Source organism: Pleurodeles waltl, chromosome 5, assembly GCF_031143425.1.
Source record: "Pleurodeles waltl isolate 20211129_DDA chromosome 5, aPleWal1.hap1.20221129, whole genome shotgun sequence".
Taxonomy (NCBI): Eukaryota; Metazoa; Chordata; class Amphibia; order Caudata; family Salamandridae; genus Pleurodeles; species Pleurodeles waltl.
In genome coordinates, this window is record NC_090444.1 from 1,164,411,504 (window position 1) to 1,164,438,565 (window position 27,062).

Consider the following 27,062-nt stretch of genomic DNA (forward strand, 5'->3'; position numbering starts at 1 on the left):
GGGTCTCGGCCTCCAAATGGGCAAAGCCATATCTTGCCTAACCACTGTTTTGCTCATACTGGAGATGGTATTATCAGGCAATCCTCCCTAGTGCTAATGATCTGCACATTTCAGCAGTAGCTTGAGTCAAAATGAATTGGCAATCTTCACACATGGCATGTCAATACACCCAATACCATGGTTACTTGCCACAGTAGGATTAACTGCAACTTAACTTTGTACAAGGTCTCTGCTTACTGTAACTCTAAAACATTGGAGGTAGATGTCACAATACAACCAGTAGCACTTTATACATTTTACATCAACAGGTCGAGCTGCCACTGGGCACACAGAGGCCAAAGAACAGACTGCCACTACCCCCATGGATGAGGCCATCAGTGAAGAAGACACTCCTGGACGTCTGGATGTGAAGAACAGTTCTGGCCCATCTGGGCATCCTGGTCAGATGGCAACAGTGAGTCTCACTGTGGCCACGACGTCACCTCTCAGCCGGATTGCCTCAACATCACAGGCAGCCATTTGCCCCCAAACTGTGTACAGAGCACAGCGTCTACCAACTCGTGCCCCCAGTCCTGGGTCTTGAGTTGAAGTGCAACACTTTGGACAATGAGGGTCTAGGACCAAGTTGGAGAGGGCACCCTGTGGCAAGGGCACAGGCCTGTGGGGTAGGGTGCATGGGAGGGAGGGATACTGTGGACCAACGGGGTGAGACCACTGGAACTGATCTTTGTCAGGACACCATCAGCCACATCTTGGGGGTCTATTAAGAGTCCCAAGGCATGATGGGCTAGGTCTTGACTGAACTCTGGGAAATCAAGCAGCTACAAAGGGACCAGCACAGAGACATGCAGGAACAGATGCAGGCCCACAATACCAACATGGCCTCCCTAAGATGGGAACGGAGGGACATTCACAACACCCTGAACAGGGCTTTCCAACAACAGCCCACCCCTTACTTTGGCTCATCAACATCAGGCACATCAACAACAGTGCCAGCCACCAAAAAGGGAGGCACTGACAGAGGAAGAGACTGCCCCAGACACCCCTGCCTCTGTAGCAGCAGATCCCCCCCCACGCAAGCAGGGGCATCCAGAAAAGAATCCAGGAGGCGTAAGGACGGCAAGACACCCACCACTGCCAGCAAGTGACCTCTTCCTAAAGGATCTCCTGTGTGTGCCACACAATCACTCTGTTGACTGATCCTGAACCACCTACCAGTTCCAATGAGAGGAGCACTCTAGACTTTAGACAATGGTGTGGCATCAACTCAAGTGATTTCATTCACTATGACAGACCTCTTCACTTTACATTTTTGTTTCCTTCTGTACAAAATGTATTTTCTGAATCTGCAGTGATAAATCCTCCCATCACAAACTCATTGTCCGCTTGCTTAATTTTCACACTTTGCTATGTAGAGATGTAAGACCACATGAACCATACGATGAAGACACAAGCTATTTGTGCAAGCAGGTATATGTTACAGGTGCACAGTGTCCAGTTCAAGATTACATACATTACATACCAACACATCAGTACAAGTGTCTGGTCAAATCAAAAATGTTATTCCAGTGTACAGCACACAGGCTGTAAATGTATCTGGATACTTAGGAACAAGAATGTGTGACTCATACTGAGTCAAAATACGTATTTTAAGATACAGAACCCCAGACCATGGAAGGAAGGGATTTGTCAGACATTGTACTGTAGAACAGACAAACACTGAAGTGATTGATGTCATCAGCTTGAGCCTTATCACATACAACACCAAAGTAATCCAACATCACATAAGTCAAGATACAGACAGATGGCAGTGCAACAGTTCCTGATCAGAGGCTCATCATAATACAAAATATTGGGAAAATAAAGTACATTGCGAGGAAACTGACTCACACAAAGCAACATCATCAAGGTGGGGATGTGCCAAAATCTATCTTATCAATCAGCCTTTGGCTGAATATTGCAGCATATCAGCTCCCTAGCTCTGTACAAAACACTCAACTCCACACTTTCTCACAGCTACAGTTCATCATACAGTCATGACATCACATGCCACACTTACACTCATGAAAAGTAGCTGATGATGAGATCGTCCCACAGCTCAGCGACTTCCTCTTCACCACTGTCATCCTCACTTGCAATTTCAGGAGTCTCACCCGGTGGCACTGGATGCTCCCCCTCCTCTTGGATGCACAGGATATTACTCGGCAGGTCGATGTTGTGGAGCATGCAGCATGTCACTGTGATCTGACAAACTTTCCCAGGTGAGTAGAGGAGGGCTCCACCAGTCCGGCCAGACAGCAGAATCTAGCCTTCAGGAGCCCAAACCCCCGCTCCACTGGTCGCTGTGTTCTTCCATGGGCCTTACTGAATCAGACTTCCCCTGGTGTACCTGGATTCCTGAGTAGTGTCAATAACCAAGGACGGTTTGTAAATGTTGAGTCTCCTGTCAAGGAATGGGACATAAGTGTGAAAATGAGCCCCTCACTTCATGATTGTAGCACCTGACGTTGCACACGCAGTCAGGACAGACATGACTTAACATCCAGCCAGACCCTCTCTTGGTGCATTTGTGACATCAGCTGGGGTATGGTGGTGTTCCCCATTATGAATGAATCATGGCTTGAACCCGGATAATGGTCACAGACATGTGAGATGTAGAGATCCGCCAAACAAACAACTGGCACATTGATGGAATGGAAGTTCTTTTTGTTGTGATAGACTTGTTCATTGGCCTGCGGTAGCTCCAACACAACATGTGTACCATCAATGGACCCCACACATGTGGGAGGTGGGCAAAATTATAAAAGTCAGCCTTCACATTGGCTGAATCGTCATGTTGAAGGAACCTGAAATAGGTGTCAATGTGTTTCACTATAGCTGAGGGGAAATCCTTTAGCAACAGACTGGGATATACCAGCAGAAAGGGCTATTGAATGTTGAAAGTACCCTGTGGCTGGGAAGTGCAATACTGACATGACTTGTACAATGGGAGGTATGCTGGTTGGCTAACTATTAGCTGGCATCAGATCAGACTCTAACCGACTGCACAAGTCCACTATTGTTTGCCTATTCAGACGGTAGAGCAGTATAACGTGACATTCTTCCATGGTCTGAAGGTCTGGCAGTGGACAGTAGACAGGAGGTTGTTGCATTCTTCCTCTCCTAGGGTACCTATGTGTGACAAGACATGATTTGTCACATTAGCCAGTGAGTCCCCAGCAGCATACGTGATGCATGCCAACAATATCATGTGACAAAGCATTTCTGACTGGATAGACATGACACCAAGAACACATCACAGCTGGCAACAACCCAAGGGTCACATGTGACTCCTCCATAGTTTTCAAGACGTGTCCACAACATGGATTTTCACAGAACTCAAAGATGTGCTACACAATTGCCCTTCAAAATGTGACTGTATAGTCCGACTGCCAAAAAGACCGTTGACGGTGGTGGTCCATAAACCGATGTTAAATGCCATCTGTGCCCTGCAATAAACTACAATGGTGGTTGAGTAGAAGGACCTACATGACAAGGCAGAACAAGGATGTTTGTAATGCAACTAAACATATAATGTAGATGTGACCCAGTTTATAAAGTTACATACAGCATTTCAGGCCGCCAAAATGGCAGATGTCTGACCTACTCCACTGGACATTAGGAACCACCCTCGACCAATGGGGGAAGTTTTCAGAGTGGTAGAGGGTTGCAGCCATGGCAAACACAGACATAGGCTAAAGTTGTTGCATGTGGTGGTCGCAGCCAAATGGCTGTGTATGCCGGCAGTGACCCCGGTCATGGCAGACATGACCAACATGTTACTCACTTGACTCCTGACACTGCCGCCAGCAATACCTCCACTACCTGAGCTGCTGTGTGCCGCCTCTGGGAGCAATCATTCCACATCCAGCAGGTGATAGGGCCCCTGCCTTCTCTCTAGAGGAGCAGTAGAGGCTATTTTTTGAGGCCCTACTCCTGTATGGACAGCTCAATGGCTCACCAGATGAGCAGGTAAGAACCTCATCGGCACAACTGATACTGTTCGACACCATCCTTTTCTGCCTCGCAGGCTACAATGTGCCCCTGTGTGCCAGTTAGACTTCTTGTGTGCCCGTTGTTGTCGACTGTGTGGCATCAATGGTATGTTCATGGTACAGGCACTGGTGGCCAGTAACATATGTTAATTTCAGTCACATTGTGTTGTGTGAGGTGTTTTGGGGTCCTAGATCATCTTTGTGGTGGATGCACATCACTCTGTAAGGAGACTTTACTGCCATCCACTGACATCTTTTTATTACAATGTTTGTAAATGTTAGACAACATGTATGTACATGACATCATGAGCCGTGTATGCATTTTGTCTGAATCATTTGAAGATCTTGTAAGCAATGTGTATAATACTGCAGATCATTTACCCCACATCTGGCTTTATCAAACTGTAGTCTGGAATGCATATCCTGACTCACTCTACCCTTCAGTTTGCCACACACACCACATGCCAAAGTGATAATGGCCACATGATGTACTGTCATGCATGGAAGTGATGGAAATGGAGTGTCATGTAGGTCCTGTATGCTCAGCAAGCAGGGACCAAAGCCTTTCAAATGTATCTCCAGTATGGGAGATAGTTCAGGCTATGGTAGTGTCACAGTGGCTATGCAACTGAGGCACTGTGCCGACTCACTGTACACCAGCAGATCCTGTCATGTGGCCAATATGAGGCTCTAGTGGCAAGACCCTGAATGCCTCAGTACATTGACTAGATGAGGAATGGGTACTACAATTAATGCATGAACTAGTCCAGATGTCCATTTGTGAGCATTGTCAATGTGTGTCTTTGAGTCATGACATGTCCCTTACTCCCACAGCTCTGTTGTCACCTTCACATAAGTCATATTTGCCCTGTACAAGCTAATTGCACTGACAACAGTCCCACAGTGCAGACCGTGTATTGATCCCTTGGTGGCCATGACATGTGAATCAGTAGTTGGTCATATACTGAAATTGTACAATGCATGTCTTTGTATGTTGGATGCCATCTCTGTGGGATAGACATGTATGGTCTACGGAGTGTTCTGTCGAGCAGGTACATACCACAGGACCTAACCCCTGAAGTGGCATGAGTCTGCATTTGGTAGGCCACATGTCCACATATGCATGAGAAAGGCACTTCCTGTACCCACTGTGCCAGTCCCTTCATTGTCACTCAAGTGTAAGGGTAAAGTCTGTACTATGGCAGTTGCCTGTAGGGACTGTATGCAGTGAGTCAATCTCACAGCCCAGTATGAATGTGTTGGTCAAGTCATGCCTACGGAGTTTACCCTTCAGAAGCCACAGATGTGTATAGTGTTTCATTGTGGCTCACATCAAAGTAAATATTGCTGAAGCATGGGCTACCTGATGTGACTAGGCTTGCTTAGTCATTATAGGCCATGAGCAGGGTAGTGGGTTAGTCTGCAGATGGATACAAAAGCGTATAATCATGTTCCTGTACTTTTTGGCTTGTATGCTTTACACTTGTTGTGTGTTAACAAATTGAAATTTTCTAGCGTGTTTTTTTCTGACATGTTTGTGACTCAAACATGTGTGTGAAAACTTGTGATTGTACTCTCTTGATATGTCTTTTGCATCCATGCAAGTCATCACCCATCAGAAGAAGGAGATTTGGTGAGCCATCACTCTAAAGGTGCGAACCCTGGGGGTCCACAGCAAAGGGAGTGCCCACTGTCACAAGAGGTTGGAGGAACTGAGACGCTGGACCCAGAAGATTGCGGAAGTTACGCTGGGGCTGTCCTCCCAACATGGGTGGGGCACTCGTCAGACCATGACCCCCCTAAAGTCATGCATCCTGGCGGTGGTGTATCCAAACCATAATGGGTGCTTGAAGAGAGCACAGCAGCCACAAGGGGTGCGTAAAGGGCCCAATCCTGCCTGGTACATTGCCATGATAATATTGCAGGTTCTGACATCTCCTCCTGATGATTAGAGATGTGCCTGCCATGTGTGATTCAGTAGATGAGTGACTGTTTGTGTAGTTATGTAATGTGGTACATACTAATGTGCGTTGCTTGTTGGCCCAGGGACCTAGGATACAACTGTGTGCAGTCCACAAACAATTTTCTCTCCAGGGACCACATATGGCTGTGTACATTGATCAATCAAGTACTGTTTGTTGTTGTAGTGGTGGTAAATTCTGTGCAACAGACCACTACTCCAAAGTAAAGGAAGTGATGGATCACTGTCCTAAGTCATGTATCTGGTTAAATGAGTATATCTCCCTTACTCGTCTCCATGCCGGCACTTTCCTCTGCATGTACTCTCAGACTTGAGACTTATCATGGTCTCACATAACTGCCACTTTTCTTCCTTGTGATTACCATGAAAGAGTTACTCATAACCATATTTCTGAAACACATTCTATCTTCTTTCTACATACTTTCGGTACTTTCTGGACAGCACCTTTGCTTTGAGCCTTGAAAAAGCCACTTGTTTGTGACAAAACACGTGTTGGCTTGCTTTTGCAAAGATGTTCATCCAACTGATTACGATGGCTGTGGTTAAGGAACCTTGATCACTCGATGGACCTATGCTGATGCCTTCTAATAAAGGATCATTTAGCAACTGTTTTTAACTGAAACACTGATTTATATATGGACTTTCTGAGTGCAGCGGTGTCTGTTATTAAATGAGTATATTGGCATCTGCCACCCAGAGGCTACTTGTCTTCAGCCTGTGACGGGTGCTGGTGCCTCACTACTGTCTGTAATATGAAGATGGCCATTATACATGTGACAGAGCATACATCAATCTCTGGGCACAGCTACAGATCAATACTTTCCCTTGGTAAATGGGGAATGCCCATGGACATGATATGTGTGCCATCACTGTTGCCAACATTCCTTGTGCCTACATATTAGCATGTGTTCCTTTCTCTTTTTACAAAATGTGTACACTGATGTTTCATACATGGTCCGCCTGTGTTCATGGGATGATTCCTGCATTCCTTCACATATATATGCATGCCAACCTGTGTTCTGAAAAGAGGACATTTGCAATAGGAGTATATTTCATGTGGTGCCACAGACAGGAGTGTGTCACCATTGATTGTTGGCTGACCCATTCCCTCTGTTTCCAGTGTGACATGAGTATTTCCATGTCACTTTCTCCAGGCTATTGTACTTTTGTCAGCAACATGGCATGTTCTGGGAGCATCATTTATTATTGTTGTGTTAATGTTTAAATGCCAAATGTATGTCTACATTAACTTGTGTGTGATCTGAAGGAATGCAGTTGGCATTGGGCTACTATTGCATGACAACAGGTAAGTGATTTATGTGCCATGAGGCAAAGCATTGTAAGTGACATGGTCTCCTACTTGTTCAATAGTTACTGTGATTGCACAACTTAAGCCATTCAATTGTAGTTGTCTGAGATCCTGATTTTCCTGTGGGCAACTGCTGACAGCTCAGATGGTATGCATGCACATGGTATGGTACATGTAGGGACTACTTAAGTGGAGTTTGTTGCTGGTGCCTACTTGACATCATGGTAATGTTTGCTAATCACAGTTGTTGTTCGTGTGATCATGGACATGAGCTGATTCTATTTCTATTTGTATTTGCAGCATCAGCCCAGGCAAATGAAGGAGAAAGGACACAGCCAAGTGGGGAAGCATTTGGCCAAAGAACGTCAGGTCCAGACACCACTGACACATAGAGACCCAGTGACCCAGAGGGTAAGGGGAGTGCCATGGAGGAGACCAGATCTACATCATCATCATTCGATTCTTCCACCAGTGGCCACTCCCTAGTGATGGTGGACCCATCAGAACATACTCCAGTACCATCTTTGTCCACCACCCCCAGTTCTATTGCCATCCTCCCTGTTGCTCCCCACCCAATTGGCTGTGCCCTCTCACCCAAGAGGATGGGCTCTCTATTGCTGCAGACACCTCTGCCCAGTCCTAGTTACGCCTGCTGCCCTGAGTGAGGGGGCTATTGACCTCCTGAGGAGTATTTCTATCGGGCAGACTGCCATTGCGAATGCCATCCAGGGGTTGGCCAGACAACTTCAGCAGACTAATGCTTTCCTCGAAGGCATTCATAGTGCCATGTCTGGCCTACAGGTATCTTTTCCGGCTCTGGCCTCCTCACTTGATGGCAGCAAATCATCCCCCTCAAGCGGTCCACCGAGGGGTCGGGATAGGCACACAGCGAGCACCTCCTTTGATGTAAGTGTGTCTATAAGGGGACACTCCCCCTCCTGGAATCTGAGGCCAGTTGCCTCAATCATTAGGGCCTCTGCGAGGTAGTTCCTTGCTACAGGTAGGCCCACTCTATCAATATATTATATTTCCCCCCCCCCCCTTTTTCAAGGGGAGGCTCATCTATCTGCACCTTGCATGATGGTTAGGGATCCTAGGCCCTGAAGAATGCCCTTAGACCTTCCACGGCTCTTAGTAGAGGGCAGAAACATGTCGGCCAATTTTTAGTGAGGTGACCCAGTGAGTCCTTGTTCTCACCGTGGTGTCCCGCCCCGTTTTTAGTTGCACCAGCAGTTACCACTATTTAAAGTGTAGACTACACACAGGTAACTGCCTAGGTGCTTTTATATCCCCGTAGCTTAGGTGGATCCCATTATATCCAGATAAAATATATTTACGCACTCCCTCCCGTTCTTTTAACGGCGAGGTTGAGTCTGCCCAGGTGGTACTATCCTACCTGGGTGGGGCTAGGTGGTCAAATGATGAAGCATGACACTATATAGTGTGTGAGACCACCAAGTCCGTAAAAGGAAATCCCCCCTTCCCTCCCTCACCCGACACAGCACCCACACCGCGCATTTTCTAAACCCAGCGAGGTCCAGGAGCCCACAGATAATCTCTCGTGAACTGAGCTCCACATCATTGGTGAACCCCATACTTTCTTGTGGTAACTAGTCTTTTGAAGAGGGATCTACTATGGGACGTTTCCCACCAAATACAGGTTTCTAATCTCCCTCACAACTCTCCGGTAGTGTGATTATAGCAAATCATCCCCCACCTTACGTCCCCTCTCCACCTTCCTCTTCCCACTACGAATCCCCTAGTCCCCTAACTATCCCAAGCACACAGACAGATCAACACTCACCCACCTCAACACACAAAAGCAACACACATAAACCCAACCACTGCAAAACACACCAGCACCACTACAAGCGTACCTGCAGACACCACCCCAATAGGTACAAATACATCCACTACTCCCACATCACCCAGCACCTCCGCCTCCCAGCCCCAAGACATGCAAACACCCACACATGCAACAGACACCACCCAAATATAAGTATACCTCACACACGCACACACCTAATACATCAACTTCGACACACCAGACAACCACTCCCTCAACCTCCAAATCCCCACCCCCCTCTGATGGCCGTCCCCATGTTCCCAAGGAAAGTTTTTTTTAACTTGCCCTTTCCCCACTTCCCTCCAACCCTGTCCCAAACCTAAGAGGACCTGACCCGCATCCCAGCCCATCCCTTTCACATACAAGTCACATACAAGTCCCCCCCTGAAAGCACCCATACCCCCCCAAAAAGAAGCCTACCCCTCCAAAGAAACAGTCCACCCCTCCCAAACACACCGATCCAAAATCCGATTCCCCTGGATGATCCCTGAGGTGCCTGCCAACCCCCTTGTTGCCCCTTCCTGTGGACGTTCCCTTGCAGCAATAGGAGTCAAGTGTGGGCACAGTACTGTGCACTGAAAGACTGATGGACTGGCCAATGGCCCTGGACATTTTGCATTTGCTTTAAAATAAACCCATACAGTTGTTTTTTTGGTTAGACATTTGTCATGCAGTTCCTTTTCTAACTTTATGTTGTCCCTGAGTAACTTGAGTTGTCTGCCTACAGTTGTGTGTGTTTCAGCCTGCTTACTGATCCATTTGCTGTTGTTTGCAAAAGTTGACTTTGTGGGCAGTGCCGGTGTCCCGCAGGACAGGGGTAGATGTTGACTGTATGAATATGTGTTTGTTAATGCAATTGTGGTGTCACTGCATTGTGTTCTGTTTGGTATGGTAAGTATTTCATCTTGTGCGGTCCAATGTCAGCATGTATGGTTTTAGACTTGTCCCCCTGATATGGACTGTAGATTTGTCTCATGTGTGGCAGCTTGAGTTTTGTTTGTGCAGCCATAGAGGGTGTTTCATGTGTCCATTTGGCTGTGTGTACTTTTCAACTACTCCATCTAGATGTGTCACATGCAGTTGTAGTTGTATTTGTTTTGTTGACTTGCGTTTCCAGATTCTGCAGATTGGCATGTCACTTGGTTCTACTATTGGTTGTCCCTGAGATACATGTAGGGCCAGTTCCTGTGCAAATGTTGTCTTAGGGCGTGTGTAAAGTGATATGTGTCCTAGTGCAGCATCCTTCTCTGAGTACTCCTGATGTCCCTATCCCTATTGTCCAGATATTATTTGCATAGCGAGTTTTGTATATGTGTCTCTCTGTCTATTGTGCATCCCATTGTCCTTCCATTGTGTTGCATTGTGGGTGATGTGGGTGTCCATTGCAGGGCTGGATCATGAGAGAGGTGTTTGTGTTCCATGACACATCCATAGATATGTGTGTTGTAGCTGATGACCATCAATGGAATGTGTGCAATGTGAGGGTGTCAGTTGTAATTGTTGACGTGTTGTTGATGTGGTGTTGCTGTTGTGTGACACAATGTTGTGTACACTTCACTGTCTCTGTGGCTGAGATGGTAAGACGTGTGTTTTTGCGTAGTTCTGTAGTGCAGTGTGAGTGACTTGCCAAAAGGGGGCGTTTTGTGGCTGCGATTGTGTCCTTCTTTGTGAATGACTCCGACTGTGTACACGATGACAAGTGTCCTTGGCCCACTTGGAGTGATCCCCCTATCATGTGGGTAACGGGGCGATGATCGGTTGAGTGTAATGACACAGGTAGGTGTGTGTGCTTACGGTCGGTTGAGTCCACTGCGGCATGGATTTTGGTCTCCACCACTGAGCAGCAGCAGTGGCAGGATGTGTGTGATGGGCTCCATGGTGGCACAGGACATGTAAGGCTGCCTGCAGGTGTAGTGTTGTAAAACGAAATTGCAGCTATTCCCTACAGTGATGAAGCGGTCCAAAGGGAAGCGAATGGTTTGCTAATACCTTTATGTGATAGCTGGCTGACTATGAAGTAGCCTTCTAGGCTGCTGTTTATGTTTTAAGTTAGGAGGCCGACTACTCACAGAGGGCTGTTGTCGAATTACCGGATGACATAATATTAATATTTCTTACATTTTCTAGGCAAGTAGATCCGAACCAATCCACCCAAAACAGTTCGAATGAGGAATAAAATTCCAGGAGGGTTAAGGTAGTGTAGCAAGCAAAGGGGGCATGAGCATCAGTCCAGAACTAGAAAGGATGGTTACTGTTGGCAGTTTGTTTATTCTTTTCTTTTTTTTTGCAGGCCAATAAACTGTATTCAACTCGAGCCAAGCCTATGCAACATCATGCTTGCTGTTGGAATGGCAGTATATTTTTATTTTCCTATTTCCATTTCCTGTGGGCCCACTCAGGTCCTGTTAATGCAGGGACCTTAGTGTCAAACACTGTGGACAAGGTGTTGAATATTGACTGGATTAGGGTCACCTCCATAGTGGTTCGCTGGTACCTTGGCAGTCAAAAACAGGGTGATGAGACAAGGGGCAACAGTGTGTTGGGGAACAGCGTGGGAGAAGAGTCATGACACATAATAGGGGCAGTAAATTAGTCAGAGATTGGGTGATTGCATGGAAGGTGAGTCCTTTGTTTTTGAGTCACCTTGCAATGGGCTCATTATTACTTAACGTAGAGAATGGAAAGGGAAAAAGGAAAAGTGGTGGTCTTTTTGGAATGAAGTATGGCACAGATGGAATATAGCAATGTAAACAATGTGTGCTGCTCCACAACTCCTACATTCTGGTTCTGGGAAGGAGCCAATGAGCCAAAGAAGCATTGCTAATGCACTTGTGTCAGCAATAACCAAAATAAAAGGAATGGAGCACAAGATCTATGTAGTCTGACATATGGAGGAGCCATTGGTCACACCAGTGAAAGCATGGTAGGACTGCCTCAAGCATGAGATACAACAATGTGCAGGAAGAGATGACTGTACCTTTATGAGACGAGTTGGTGAGGGGGGTGGCATCAACTGGGGGAATGAATAGAGCAGTGAGAGCAATTAGGGTGAAGAGGGATTGAAGGTATGAGTATGACAGCAAGACGAGGAGTTAGGGAGGTAAGGATGAAAAAGAAGCAAGAATGAACAACGTGTAATGCCCTTGGAACACTTACATTTTGGTTCCAGCAAGGAGTCAGTGATCCACAGCGCAAGCACTGGTGGTACCTCTATGTCAGCAAGAATCAAAAGAAAGGAATGGAGCACAAGATCTGTTTACATTGACATAGGGATGGGGCATTGGTATTACTAGTGAAAGCATAGGAGTCCCACAGGCCTAAGAGACAATAATGACCGGGAAATGATGAGAATAGAAGAATGAGACAGAGAGGTTAGGAATGGGAAATTAACTGGGGGAATGAATGGGACCGTGAGGAGCTGTTGAGGATGAAGAGTGAGCGAGGATTCAAAGATGACAGCAAGACTAGGAGTACGAGGGAAAGAGGCATTCGTGAATGCAGAGCATAACACAAGGAAAAAAAGCAAGTGATGGCAACTAGGAGCCAACACACAGGGAAAAGTAAATGAAGCACGATGGAAAAATGAAAGAGTAACATAACAGAAAACTGGAAGGGGTGGCCCCTACAGACGGATAAATAGGGAGTTGTGAATAATCCCTAATGTATGCACTTTTTAATTGTAGGCAGCACGATACACTGTAGCAGCCAATAGCATTAGCTGTGAGAGTTTTCTCTTGATTGAGCCTAGATGTGTTTGCCACAGTATCAATCCAATGGGTGAAACAGAATGGTTAAAAAGCAAAAGTTTGAAAGTGAGCTGTTAAAATCCAGATCTAAGTTCAAATGTCATTGACTGACACTTTTACAGTCTAATAGTTCTCATGTGGGATGTTCCAAAATGTGACTAATACTTCAAACCATTCAGTAGATGAAGAGGGCTGATGCAAAGACCCTTTTTTTACATATCCTGTATTATTTGTAACTTTTTTATTGCACTTTTATTTCGTTCACAGGACTGTGCGATACCTATAAGGCCGACTCTAGCTACACCTAAAAGCAAATTCTTCATCCCAGCTGTTATAGCTTACGGAAAGGCAGTGGCAAAGCGCAGAAAGCTTAAAAATAAATTAAAAATAGCTATTAAATTACAGCCAACTGTTTGCAATACCACTAAAAATCTTCAGAGATTTGATAAGGAAAATGTGACCTTTGTCCATCCATGTTCTTTCATTTCCCAAGGTCATGTGTTTCAGCGCGGTAGGTGCTATAACATTTTCGAATGGATTGCCATTCATTTGGCCCTTTTACCACCATACAGGTAATTTGTTTTACCTTTCTCGTTCTGTTGGGTGTACTACAGTGTGAAAACATTCCCTGCAGTACCTAACCACAGTAAACTAGGTAGAGTTCACTAGTGCCATTTCTTAATATTTACTCTTCTTGGTTTATGATGATATTTAAGCGATCATTTGTTTAGCTCTGTAATCCTCATGTTTGATATTTCGGCCCGTATTTATACTTTTTGACGCTAATCTGCGCTAACGCAGTTTAGCGTAAAAAAAATTAGCGCCGGCTAACGCCATTCTGAAGCGCCATGCAGGCGCTGTATTTATAGAATGGCGTTAGCCGGCGTTAGCCGACCAGCGCTGCCTGGTGTGCGTGAAAAAAAACCACGTACACCAGGCAGCGCCGGAGTAGGGGAAAATGGCTTATGGGCGTCTAAAAATGGGGCAAGTCAGGTCGAGGCAAAAAAATCGTCTTAACCCGATTTGCGCCATTTTTTTACGACGCCCATCCCCCATCAACATGACTCCTGTCTTAGCAAAGACAGGAGTCATGCCCCCTTGCCCAATGGCCATGCCCAGGGGACTTATGTCCCCTGGGCATGGTCATTGGGCATAGTGGCATGTAGGGGGGCACAAATCAGGCCCCCCTATGCCACCAAAAAAAAAAAAAATACTTACCCCAACTTACCTTTTCTTCCCTGGGATGAGTCCCTCCATCCTTGGGTGTCCTCCTGGGGTGGGCAAGGGTGGCAGGGGGTGTCCCTGGGGGCAGGGGAGGGCACCTCTGGGCTCCTTCAGCGCCCACAGGTCCCTTAACGCCTGCCCTGACCCAGGCGTTAAAAAGAGGCGCAAATGCAGGGTTTTTTGCCCCGCCCACTCCCGGGCGTCATTTTTGCCCGGGAGTATAAATACCACGCACATGCCTCGGAGTCATTTTTTAAGACGGGAACGCCTCCCTTGCATATCATTAACGCAAGGGAGGTGTTCACGCCAAAAAATGACGCTAACTCCATGAACTTTGGCGCTAGACGCGTCTAACGCCAAAGTATAAATATGGAGTTAGTTTTGCGTCGAATTTGCGTCGAAAAAAACGACGCAAATTCGGCGCAAACGGAGTATAAATATGCCCCTTGGTGTTCAACTTGGGCATATTAGCGCAAGCACACATGGTTTTGATGTGAAGTCTGATCTATTAGGGTACCCAGACCGGCCTTTATGTCAATACAATAGCTCCTCCTTGAAACAGCTGCTAACATGAAGAATGTTTTCATTGCTCAAAATGTTCCACACATTGTATTTACCAAACACATGCAATGTGCAGAATGTTTCAGAGTGTCTCTAGACTTAGAGGCTTGTACTGGAAGGGTATGCTTCCAGTACAGATCCTATTGTCTTCCTCACCTGTCTCTCAAAATTCCCAATGTACCTTTGATTTACTGCACACTAAAATGCATATTTCAATTACTGTGGCAGACTCGCACTACGATGTTCAGTAAGGAAGAAAAACTATAAACGAGCTGAATTTCTCAGATTATAAACACAGTGCAAGCATAATAATCAATCATAATAATAGAGCAGAGAAACAAAAAGCCTTTCATCCCTGGGTGGAACTTAACTTAGTCCACGAATGCTGGGAAGCCCTCTACCGCCCGCTTGGACCTCTCTACCCCTCGAGCGTCACGGTCTTGAAACAGCAAAACAGGGAGGCAGCTCTGGGTCTGAAGATGACAGTTTCATAATTCCATCTGCGAGCTTCAATTCCCTCACCCACCTTTCAGTGTTTAAATAACCTGAAGCTTGGATTCTACCCCCTTCCAGTATTTTCTAGCTATTTTATCAGTACATGTCTCTTGGCTGCCTTGCCATTCCCTGGCCATTGTTTTCATTCCATCTTTTACTGTGGTCTTGTTCTCAAGGTTGAGACTGAATCTCCTTCACAGCCTGTTTCTCACACATGCAGCTGCGAATAAGTTTATGTACAGAATGTCAAAAGAAAACAAGCTTGAAAGTGAACATCGTGAATTTCTTCCACGTTGGTCTGGCTTCGGCATGCATCACGCTCATCTACACTGTTCAAGCTAATTAACCCTTCGCGTCACAATGTCTTCCGCACCTTTCCCTATACTAATCACTCCACCCCTTAGATGAGCGCGATGCTTGCGAAACCAGAAGTATTTATTGTAACACTTCGCTAACTAGATTGCCACAAATACTTGTTAGCATTATTCTAAGCGCCTGCATTTTAGTATAAAGCTGGTTTGTGCGTACATATAGTCTACATAGTATAATCATTAGCGTGACACAGACAATCAATAACCAGATTAGCGGATGTCATACTATATTTAGCGTCTTCGTAGCTCCTGGTGCCCAACCTAAGAAGATGTCATACCAATGGTGCTCAGTTAGTTGCTGGATGCGTGAAGCAGTGTGCATAAGCTGTTTGGCGTCTATGGTCATCTGTATGGCTGTATCCTTGGTATATTTAGCTGCCATGTCGAATTTAGCAAATGTGATTTGTGTGTAGCGCCTGATTGCCTCTAATCTAGGTAGCTTCACAACAAGCGGGATGTTCCATTCTAACTGTGCTTGCATTTGCGTCTGTAATGTGGTTGTGGTGAACTTAGTCGGTCGGTATAGGATGTGAGTGCTTATGTCAATAATGCTGGTAATATTACACATACAGATTACCTGCTCTCTGGTGGTTTGTACAAATCCGTTAATAAGTAAGGGATGATTAGTAACATAACATATACTCTCTGTTCCTATCTGATATAAGTCTGTGCCATTAATAGGATAAGGTAACCATTCACATTCTCCTGGTAATGGGTGAAGGCATGGGTCTAGCGCCCGTCCAGTGTGGGTACATTCCCACCCCTTAGACCAATCTGCACATCTAGTGGGATCTACGATGTGATTTGTTTGATCAATCCATTTTTTGTCAGTGTGAGGTATCCACCATTCTTCACCTATTACTACAGGGAGCAATATAAAGGGGCACCATATTTCAGGAGGAAGATTACTTCTAGCTATATCAAAATTAGCATAACACACCTCTCCCTCACAATGAAATTGTATAGGCTTTACCCATATTTCCTCAGGCATATGCAATTGTTGTCTCCAATATTCACCTTGAAGCTGTCCCCATTCCGCTTTGAAGTCTACATACTGTTGATTAACAATGCTTTGCCATAGTATGCAGTGAATTCCTTTGGACATTGTTTGGGTGCTTTGAAAGCTTTTTCCAAATTGTTCATAAGTGAAATTATGCCATTGCCAATCACGATACAACCCACGCAGAACCTTCATACTTGTGAGGGCCCCCATTGTGAAATTACTTTTATGGCCTCCCCTGTACTATATCCTGTTGAAGATAGCTTATTCCTGATGGCTTCAATATCGAAAGCATTCAGGGCCCCTACCCCAATTCCGGTGGCCCCGGCTATCATGGATCCTAGATCTCTTCTGATGCGTAACTTCGGCAAGGGCCATAACTGTAGTGTCCATGGTGTGCATAATGGATCGTACTTAGAGACATTCCCCTTGGCAATAGTTATCTGTAACACAATATGGTTAATTATGTTTGCATGTAAAGCTTGCTTATATCCTATTCTATATCGAACTATGGAAACGTTGCCTAAATTGCTGACCATGCGTCTTTCGGCTACATAAAACATAAAGGCAGGCGGTTTGGAGTATCAAACTCCTGTAGTTCTATTAGTCATTGTAACAACCACCATATGTCCTGGTAAAATATATTGTTTGTTTGAACAATCATAAGATCTACACGGATATATCTGTACTGGTGTAAAAAGTACAATGGTATCACAATATTTACATATCATGTTTAGTGTGTAATTCAAAGCCTGTACCGTTGTGGGCATTCCCTGCAACTCGTTCAGTCCGTTGGCATGTCGGATTTGCTGTCCAGTTACCTTCCAGGTTACAGCTTTGGCAGCCATCCATTTGCCTCCAGGTACCTTCACGTTGCAGAGTGAAACATTTCCCTGGTCATCAGTTACATTAGCGGCTTGAGGTGCACAAGTGACATGAAGGTCCGTGATGACATTCTCTGCCACATTTGGTCGGACTAATATACTTTTTCCAGTTATAATCATGAACGCAAACAGGAACCACGTCATTGATGCAGATGTCATCATTTACGACCGTGGGGTAAGTCTCACTGCAGGTACAAATACAGGTACATTAGAATTCTTTAAAAGTACAATATACGTACTCCCCACCCCTTGATTTAATATCTCTCCTGGCTCTGGCTTTTTCCCTGGATGATGCACCCACACTCTTCTTCCTGTGCTTCCAAATCCTCCTTCACCTCTCTGAGTGTTATTGGGGGGCAGATCTTTCTTCAATGTGGGGGGTATACGCTTGTTCACAAATCAATTGGGCAAGTCTGTCATGTGCTTGATACGATACAGTAGCATCTCCTTTGTTCAGTAATACTACTTTAACCTCTCCTCTAAAATCTGGGTCTATGACTCCCCCTAGCACCGACACTCCCTTGATGGCTAGGCTGGATTGAGGGGCAATTCTACCATATGTTCCAGGTGGTACTCTCACTCCTATTCCTAGGGGAATAGTCTTCACCTGTCCTACGGGTATTTCTCCGTCCTCTGGAGCAAACAGGTCCAGTCCTATACTGCCAGAAGTAGCCTGTAAAGGTAATCGAGCTCGAGGGTCTGTTTTCCAGACAATCATTGTGTGGGTGATTTCTTTATCATGCCCTGTCATCCGAATGAAAGGAGTCTGCTGCCCAGCTGGTCTATTGTTCAATTCAAACAAGCCTTTGTCTAAATTACTACTCCAGCCTTTCAGAGTCTGATGTGCTGATAACTTTTTTAGCTGTTCTTTCAACAATCCGTTATATCTCTCAATCATGCCTGCAGCTTGTGGATAATAACTAAGGTGTAAAATCCACCGAATTCCCTGTTCCTGCGCCCAATCCTGCACTGTTTTCCCTGAAAAGTGTGTGCCCCTATCTTTTTGGATTTCATCAGGTACCCCATAATGTTTTATCAGGTAGTTTAGCCCTTGCAAAGTGGCCTTTTGGTCTGCAGACTTACAGGGCATACCCAACATAAGGCCAGAGTAGGTGTCCACCATGGTCAGTACGTAGCTTTTTCCTCCTTCCTTTGGTAGCGGCCCGATATGGTCCAATTGCCACACTGTAGCGGCTGCGGTTCCTCTTCTGATATGGCCACTAGGCTTCTTTTGCAGGGGCATTTGTTTTATCTGGTTGCATGTGGGGCACTCTTTTACTGCTTGTTGGACCTGTTCTTTAGTGACTGGAATCTGTCGTTGCTGTGCCCATGCATAAGTGCCATTCTCTCCTAGATGTCCTTATGTTGTATGGGCCCAGTTTGCTAGAGCAGCTTCAGCCTCCTCAGTGATGACCACTGTTCGTGTTTTGGCCATCTGATCTGCAGTGTTGTTTAACAGAGATGCAAGTGAGGTGTCTGATGGGCAATGGGCGTCCACATGTCCCACATAGATTTGACATTTGTGCCCTTTCTCCCACATCTCTTCCCATAGCTGCTCGCCTCCCCAAATGGGGGTGCCTTCGATTTTCCATCCATCCTTGCGCCAAGTCGGGGCCCAGCTTACTAGTCCTTGGTAGGTGGTCCAGCTGTCAGTGTACACAAACATTTTCTCTCCGATGGGGGCCTGTTCGATCACTGCTGCTACCCCCTGCAGTTCTGCAAGCTGACTTGATCCATTATTTCCTCCTCGCAGCAACAGCGTTTCTGTAGCAGGCTGGAATGCGACTGTTTGCCATTGTGTCTTTCCTTGATGGTACCGGGCGGTACCATCTGTGAACCATGCATTTTGCTGTTCTTCTTCTGTGAGCTGTTCAAAAGGCGGTGCTGTTTTAAATGGTGAGGACTCCATCTCAGATGGCTCTGGTGAGAGGACCATTGCTTGAAAGTCCACTGACCCCAGCATATCTTCTTGTAACTTCGATACTCCTGCTGGTCCTGGTTTTGCCCTCTGCTGCAGATACCATTTCCACTTCACAATGGCAAACTCCTGCGCTCTGCCTACTTTATGGCCAACCCCTCCGTCTCTTGTCCAACCTAGTAAGGGGACCCATGTTTTTAAAGTGACCGGCCGATCATCAGTTATGCGTTCTATTTCCACTAAGGCCCAATCTTGTGGCACCCTCTTTTTCCCCTGCCTCTGCCATAGGCTCCACATCACTACATCATCTACATCATCCTGTACTATCATGTCCAGCTCAAACGGGTCTCCTTCTGTGATGGGACCTAACGTAAAAGGATTCTGTAGTGCATCTTTTGCTCCAGTGTCCCACGATCTCACCAACCATTTAAACAAAGGCTCTACAGGCATTTGCCTAAACATAAGGGTTCTTTCGAACAACTCACTCTGCATATAGGGGGTCATTCTGACTCCCGCCGGCGGCGGTAACCGCACGCCAGGCGGGAGCCGCCGAATGACCGCACCGCGGTCAAATGACCGCGGCGGCCATTCTGGCTTTCCCGCTGGGCTGGCGGGCGACCGCCAGCAGGCCGCCCGCCAGCCCAGCGGGAAAGCGCCTTCAACGAGGAAGCCGGCTCCGAATGGAGCCGGCAGAGTTGAAGGCGTGCGACGGGTGTAGTGGCACCCGTCGCGATTTTCACTGTCTGCTTGGGAGACACTGAAAATCAATGTGGGGCCCTGTTAGGGGGCCCCTGCAGTGCCCATGCCATTGCATGGGCACTGCAGGGGCCCCCAGGGGCCCCACGACACCTGTTACCGCCATCCTGTTCCTGGCGGTGAAAGCTGCCAGGAACAGGATGGCGGTAAGGGGGTCGGAATCCCCATGGCGGCGCCGTGGAGGATTCCCTGGGGCAGCGGGAAACCGGCGGGACACCGCCGGTTTCCCGTTTCTGACCGCGGCTGTACCGCTGCGGTCAGAATGCCCATTGAAGCACCGCCAGCCTGTTGGCGGTGCTTCCGCGGTCGTTGGCCCTGGCGGTCGGTGACCGCCAGGGTCAGAATGACCCCCATAATCTCTTACCAAACGAGATTTCTGTATTTGCCCACCATTCACTCCCTTTTCACCTTCAATTTCACCTACACGTCCTTCTCCACTTTCAACTCCACCTAGTTCTGTTACACGTACTTCCACCTCATCCTCCCAATTCCAGTCATCATTATCTGAGATTGTTCCATCCCAAGTATATGGATCCCAATTGCCTTTGCGCACCAATGCCCTCACTTGCACAGTTGAGGGTATTTTAGGCTTCTGCCAACTCTTCTGTTTGCATACCAGTGCCCTCACTTGCAAAGCTAAGGGCATTTTAGGCTTCTGCCTACTCTTCTGTTTGCGTACCAGTGCCCTCACTTGCACAGTTGAGGGCATTTTAGGCTTCTGCCTACTCTTCTGTTTTACTACTCGTACTGCTAATGCGGTGCACCTTGCCTCCATTTGATCACCCCGAGTCACTGCACTTTCTATGGTCTCTTTCATAAGTAACTGCCTTTCTTGCAAGGCTACAACCTCATCCCGCAGTTTTCTTATCTCTGCATCTTGTGTTAATGTTTTCCTGTATAACGTACGGAGCGCAGACAGGAAAAGCCATCCCACTTGCCCTGCTGCTTTCAGCTCCAGCTTCGCCCCTCTTAGCTTCACCCTCTCAACCGCATCTTCCATGAAGAGAGGAGTCACTTTCTCATCTAATGCCTTCCATAACACCGGTGCTGCTCACCGGTTCAAGAGTCCTGCCACACCAGAGAACGGGTCAGTTGCTAACCACCCGGGAATGGATCTGGCTTCTGCCCCATGCTGCCTTCCGCTCTCTGACTTCCAGTATTTTCTAGCTATTTTATCAGTACATGTCTCTTGGCTGCCTTGCCATTCCCTGGCCATTGTTTTCATTCCATCTTTTACTGTGGTCTCATTCTCAAGGTTGAGACTGAATCTCCTTCACAGCCTGTTTCTCACACATGCAGCTGCGAATAAGTTTATCTACGGAATGTCAAAAGAAAACAAGCTTGAAAGCGAACATCGTGAATTTCTTCCACGTTGCTCTGGCTTCGGCAGGCATCACGCTCATCTACACTGTTCAAGCTAATTAACCCTTCGCGTCACAATGTCTTCCGCACATTTCCCTATACTGATTAAGGGGGAATATTTTTTAATGCAAATATTTAACATCTAAATCTACAGTTTCAGGTGATACACACATATGTCTTACTTTAATATTATGCACTTGTCCACAAAACATCTCCCAGTCACCCTTAGCATGTTTTTCTACAATCAGAGCAACAAGGTGGCAAGACATTGAATTTTACATGAAATATTGCTTCAAGTAAAATAATCTAGATCCAAACTCAGAAAGAAATGAATTTATCAATGCTTGTTCAAGCTTTCTTTTACTACCTTTTAGCTGGTTCACCAGCTTGAGCTTTGAGCTGTTTTTGTTTGCTACAGGTTCTGAAGGTTTTACATATAATTCAGTATTGGTCAGCATCATGAGGGCTTGAACGATCAGAAAAACAGTAACAAATTCAAAGTTGCTCCAAAGAGAGGGCCCTAAAATCTATCTTGCTCACGGGCCCCACATATCCCTAGGATGTCACTGCAGAAACATTTGTTTTCAATAGGTTTTATGGTTAGAAGATTTGTTGAAACAAAAACTACCAGGTATGGTGCACATCATGTTTGATTAAAGATAAGATCCCAGGATCTTAAGACATTTTTTAAACGTTATATATTTGTTCAGGCAGCAAAAGAAATTTGTATTGTTGCAACAGATACGCAGATTAAATGGATACCAAAGTCAGCCCTGGCAAAAATGTTCAAACCCACCTCCACAATGCACAAGGCTGCCACTGGAATTGGGCTTTGAGTGGATGGCTGGGTAATGGCAACTTATCCCACTCTGAAATGAGTTAATAGCCTGCAACCCAGCTGCGAGAAGGTAGAGTAACAGAATGGCCAGTTTGGCCCTGAAGAGAGACCTCACCTCATAAGAGGCTAAGGGCCAGATGTATCAAAGGGTTGTACCCATTCTGTGGAAAATGCTTTGGTATATATGGCCCTAAATGTCTGGGCAGAAAGTCTGGCTAAATTGTATTCTAATCCTTTCTTGCTCCCAAATCAAAACATATTTACAAATCTGTCTAACCTGCCTGATTTCAAAATGCTTGACAGGGTGAAAAATATTTCACTCTCAGACTTGCTATATTTTGGGGATGCCAGTAGATATGCATGTTGGGTAGCATGTGTGGGTTGGGAGGTGCAGGGTGAAGTTGAGGGTTGGTACTGAATTATCATGTCCTAAATATTGCTTGATTAAAATATAGGCCCTCATTACGAGTTTGGCGGTATTTTGGCAAGACCGCAACGGTTGCGACCAGCAATGTTGGCGTTATCCTGCCCGCTGCATTAAGAGTCCACAATGAAGACCGCCAAAATGCAGCCCCAAATCTGACACCGCCAGGACAACTGAGGGTGGGAAAGAGGCGGTCCCACCACCAGCACTGCCACGCCGAACACATCCTGCCCTCCATATTACGACCCACAAATCAGCCCAGCGGTATTTGCACAGCGGTAAATCATTGGCGGTCCGAACTGCTGAGGTCATAAACTAACCTTAGCCAGAACACACCACCACATTGACCAGTACGAATACCCCACACCTGAGACATATACACACACCACACACACCTGCTCACTGCACCCCACACTATCTAGATGCATAGAATGAGGAAAACTCATGGCAAAGACAGCTATGCAATCCCCATGCCCCATCTCTCAAGTTAACGTGTCATCCCTCTCACAATCCACAAACAATGCCTGAGGTGCTGCATCTGTCATTGCCATACATGGGAATCAAGTAAAGCCACTGTATGCATCAGACAAACAGACAACCAATCACACCTTCACCAGGTAACACTCTTCCACTCCTTTCATAGGTACCCCAGCTGCTGGTACCATGGAGACAATTCCAAAGACACCCAGCCTTCTCCAGGATGAGGGCCCAGTGACGCCTTTGCCTCAGGATGCATGGATAGTGACGACTTACCATTGGCCACATCTGGTCGGTCCTCCACTCCCAGCCTCACCCTGCCCACAACCAAAATCCCCCACCTAATGGCAACAACATCCAAGCCAACCCCTCGTCCCCAGACCTGTATCACAAGGACAGGTCAATCAGTTGTGTGCCCCGCAGTACAGGGTCCAGAGTCGAACCCTCTAACCCAAGACAATGAAGGTTTTGGTGACATTGGGAGTGGGCACACTGTGCCTGTGGCACAAAGGGCAGGGGATGTGGGAGGGCATCTGTGGGCCAGTGGACAGGGCAGCCAAGGTAGCCTACTGACCAGGGGTCAATTTCACAAGTCCTGGGTGCATACTAGCAATCCCAAGACAAGATGGGCCAAATAATCACCATCTTGGGGGAAAACCATAGGCTGCAGAGGGAATACTACCAGGAGGCCATGCAGCAGTGGCAGTCTTTCAATGCCTCCTTGTCTACCAATGCAGGGGTACTCAGGAACCTCCCCAACATCCTGCATCCCACTTCCACCCACCAGCAAGCCCCTTCCATTGGCAACCCAGCATCTGAGCCATCTACTACTGTGGCAGCCAGTGGACTGGAGGCCCTGCCAGGGGACACACAAGCCACTGACACGCCTCCCTCTGTAGCTGAGGAACCCCCTAGAAAATATGGTTGTCCATCCAGGCATTCTGCTGGAGCAGATGCCAAGACCAAAACCTCTGCCAGGAAGCAAACCTTCCCTGAACATTCTCCCTTGTGTGCCACTGACACACATTGTTGACTGTTCAATGCCATAACTCACCTTTTCCTATGGCCCTTGGACACTGGACCTGTACTACCCACAGCTAGGCCATCAACTATGAGGATTTCATCCACCATGACCCCACTCATAAAAGGTTGAACCAAATATGCACCATAGAGCACAGAAAATGCATATGTCTTCATTGTATGATGTGTAAATGTTAACAAACTTAAATGACATGTCTCATACTACCCATCAACCCACATCCAGTGCACATCACAGTAGAGACATGCATCCTCTGCAGGGAAAATCAGGACACCAAAGATGGCTTATTAGTGGTGTCAAGGGAAAGTCAGTAGACCAGCCCCACACCAGAGTAGACCTAGTAGTCCAATCTGTAAAAACGACAACAAAGAGACACAAATCAGAATGTGAGTCAAGGTGCCACCCTATGCCCTTATGCAGGAAATTGCTGTGATGGCCTTTGTCCTATGCCTCAGAAACAGGGCACATCACATTGCACCTCTAAATTAAAAAAACAATAATTTCATAACCACAAACATTTAGCTGACATCTGGAATGCTGGAATGGCCTGTAATCAACACGTCCAACTGTATGCAAACACAACTTGCCATCAATGCCTCAACCAGCAGGTAGGATATGCAATGAAACTCTTCATACAATCCATAGCCTGCCTCACTTCTGGACAGGAGATGACATGAAACATTGCACATAACTGGATTGTTCTAAGTAGATGTAAACCTGCCAACCTACAGATGGTCAAAATGGCAGTATGTTGACCATGTACACTGCTCCAGACATACAATTAGTCGTCCTTCATCACCCACATATGGGAAGGGGAAATGTGGCATTCCCACTGATAATCCTGGCCAGGATGGACATTTCATTGTATCCAAGTGCTAAGATGTCATTTGCAAAATCACACAGACAACATACCTGTAGGTCATTGAGGTACTGATTGATCAACTCTGTCCTGGACTCAGCTGCACCATCCTCATCTCCCTCCTCATCATTCTCCATGTGTCCATTGCCACCCACTGGTCCAGCAGCCACCTCCTCATCTGCCAGTAATGGGATGTGACATCTGAGGGCCAGATTGTGGAGCATGCAGCAGGCACAAATTATCTTATACACCTTTTAGGGACTGTAGAGGAGGGTACCTCCTGAAATATGCATCTAAATTTTGCCTTGAGTAGGCCAAATGTCCTTTCAATCACACGCCTCGTCCTACCGTGGGCCTCGTTCTAATGTGTCTCTGTATCGGTGGCAGGGTACCTCACTGGTGTCGACAGCCAGGGAAGGTTAGGATATTCAGAGTCTCCTGTGTGAAGAGAGGCAGGACCTGTTAGAATCCAGATACAGACACATTGAAGATAGTGTTGGCAGGTGCAACAACAGAGACACACATCCACACAGATACCTATCAATTAGTCAAGCCCTCTCTTGTTGTAGACATGCCATCATGTTTGGAATATTGCTGTTCCTCATTATGTAGGAGTCATCGACAGATGCAGCAAACTTGGCAGTCACCTGGGAGATATACTGGTTCTCCAAGCATACACCTTCCCATTTATAGAGTGGAAGTTTTTCCGGTTCCAATAGACCTATTTGTTGACACTTGGAGGAACCAAAGCAATATGGGTGCCATCAATAGTCCCTATTACATGAGGGATGTGTCCCAGCTCATAGAAGTAAAAGTGGCCAAATCTGCAGGTTGGGGAAACCGGATGCAACTGTCCAGGTGCTTCTGGAAAGCTGACAGTACATCCCCCAACACAATGCTGAACATAGTCTGTGAAATCCCTGCAGCCAAGCCCATTGTAAACTGGAAGGTCCCTGTGGCAAGGAAGTGCAGCACCAACAACACTTGAACCATGGGAGGAATGGCATTAGGATTGCGGATGGCAGGCAGTAGATCAGCCTCCAACTGAGTACAGAGTTCCATGATGGTGACACAATTAAATCTGTAGGTCTGCACGATGTGACTATCCTCCAAGGTGGCGAGGTCGACTACCGGACGGTACACTGGTTCATTCCTCCTTCTCCTCATTACATGGTATCTCGGATCGAGAGGGAAATATTGTTTCATGGTATGTGAAGGTAACACATGTTATCAGTCCAGTATATTGTGAAACACACTAAACAATGCAGACATGACTGAACAAGTGACAGTTACTACATAGGGTATGTAGGCATGTCATTAATGGCATGCATGCTGGCAATATCTGATCCTGTACATGGTATGTGTCAACCAACACATGTGTGAAGGTGCAGGTCGTGTGCACATATGTGTCCCGCATGGGACATGCATGTACATATGACAGTGATATAGGTAGCAAAACAGCCAACGGGCCAGCATGTGGGGCATATTCACTTCATGTTACATACGTGTTGTATCCCACATGTATGTAGCCGTGTATGATGCACATACATGGGCCTGTACACTAAAAGGTACATTTCAGCATCATGACACACTTACATTTCTCAAATAAACCCATTAACTGTACATAAAATGGCAGCCGCCTGTCCTGCAGCACATGACAGTTGGAAGTGATGCAGTTCCACCGGCGTACGCCGTCATGGCGGTAGGTGGTCGTAACTGCCATGTTACTTATCATTGGTTGACATTGTGGTCTATGGGGCAAGGGGTCACTGATGATCACCACCAGCGGTGACGGTCCTGTACATGGCCACCGTGATCGTCATTTTCTGCCAACTATCTCACTTACCTCCTGACACCCCTGCAAGCAAGACCTCCACTACGTGAGCTGCCGTGCGCTCTCTTTGGGAGCCATAATGCCACCTCCTGCAGGTGATAGGG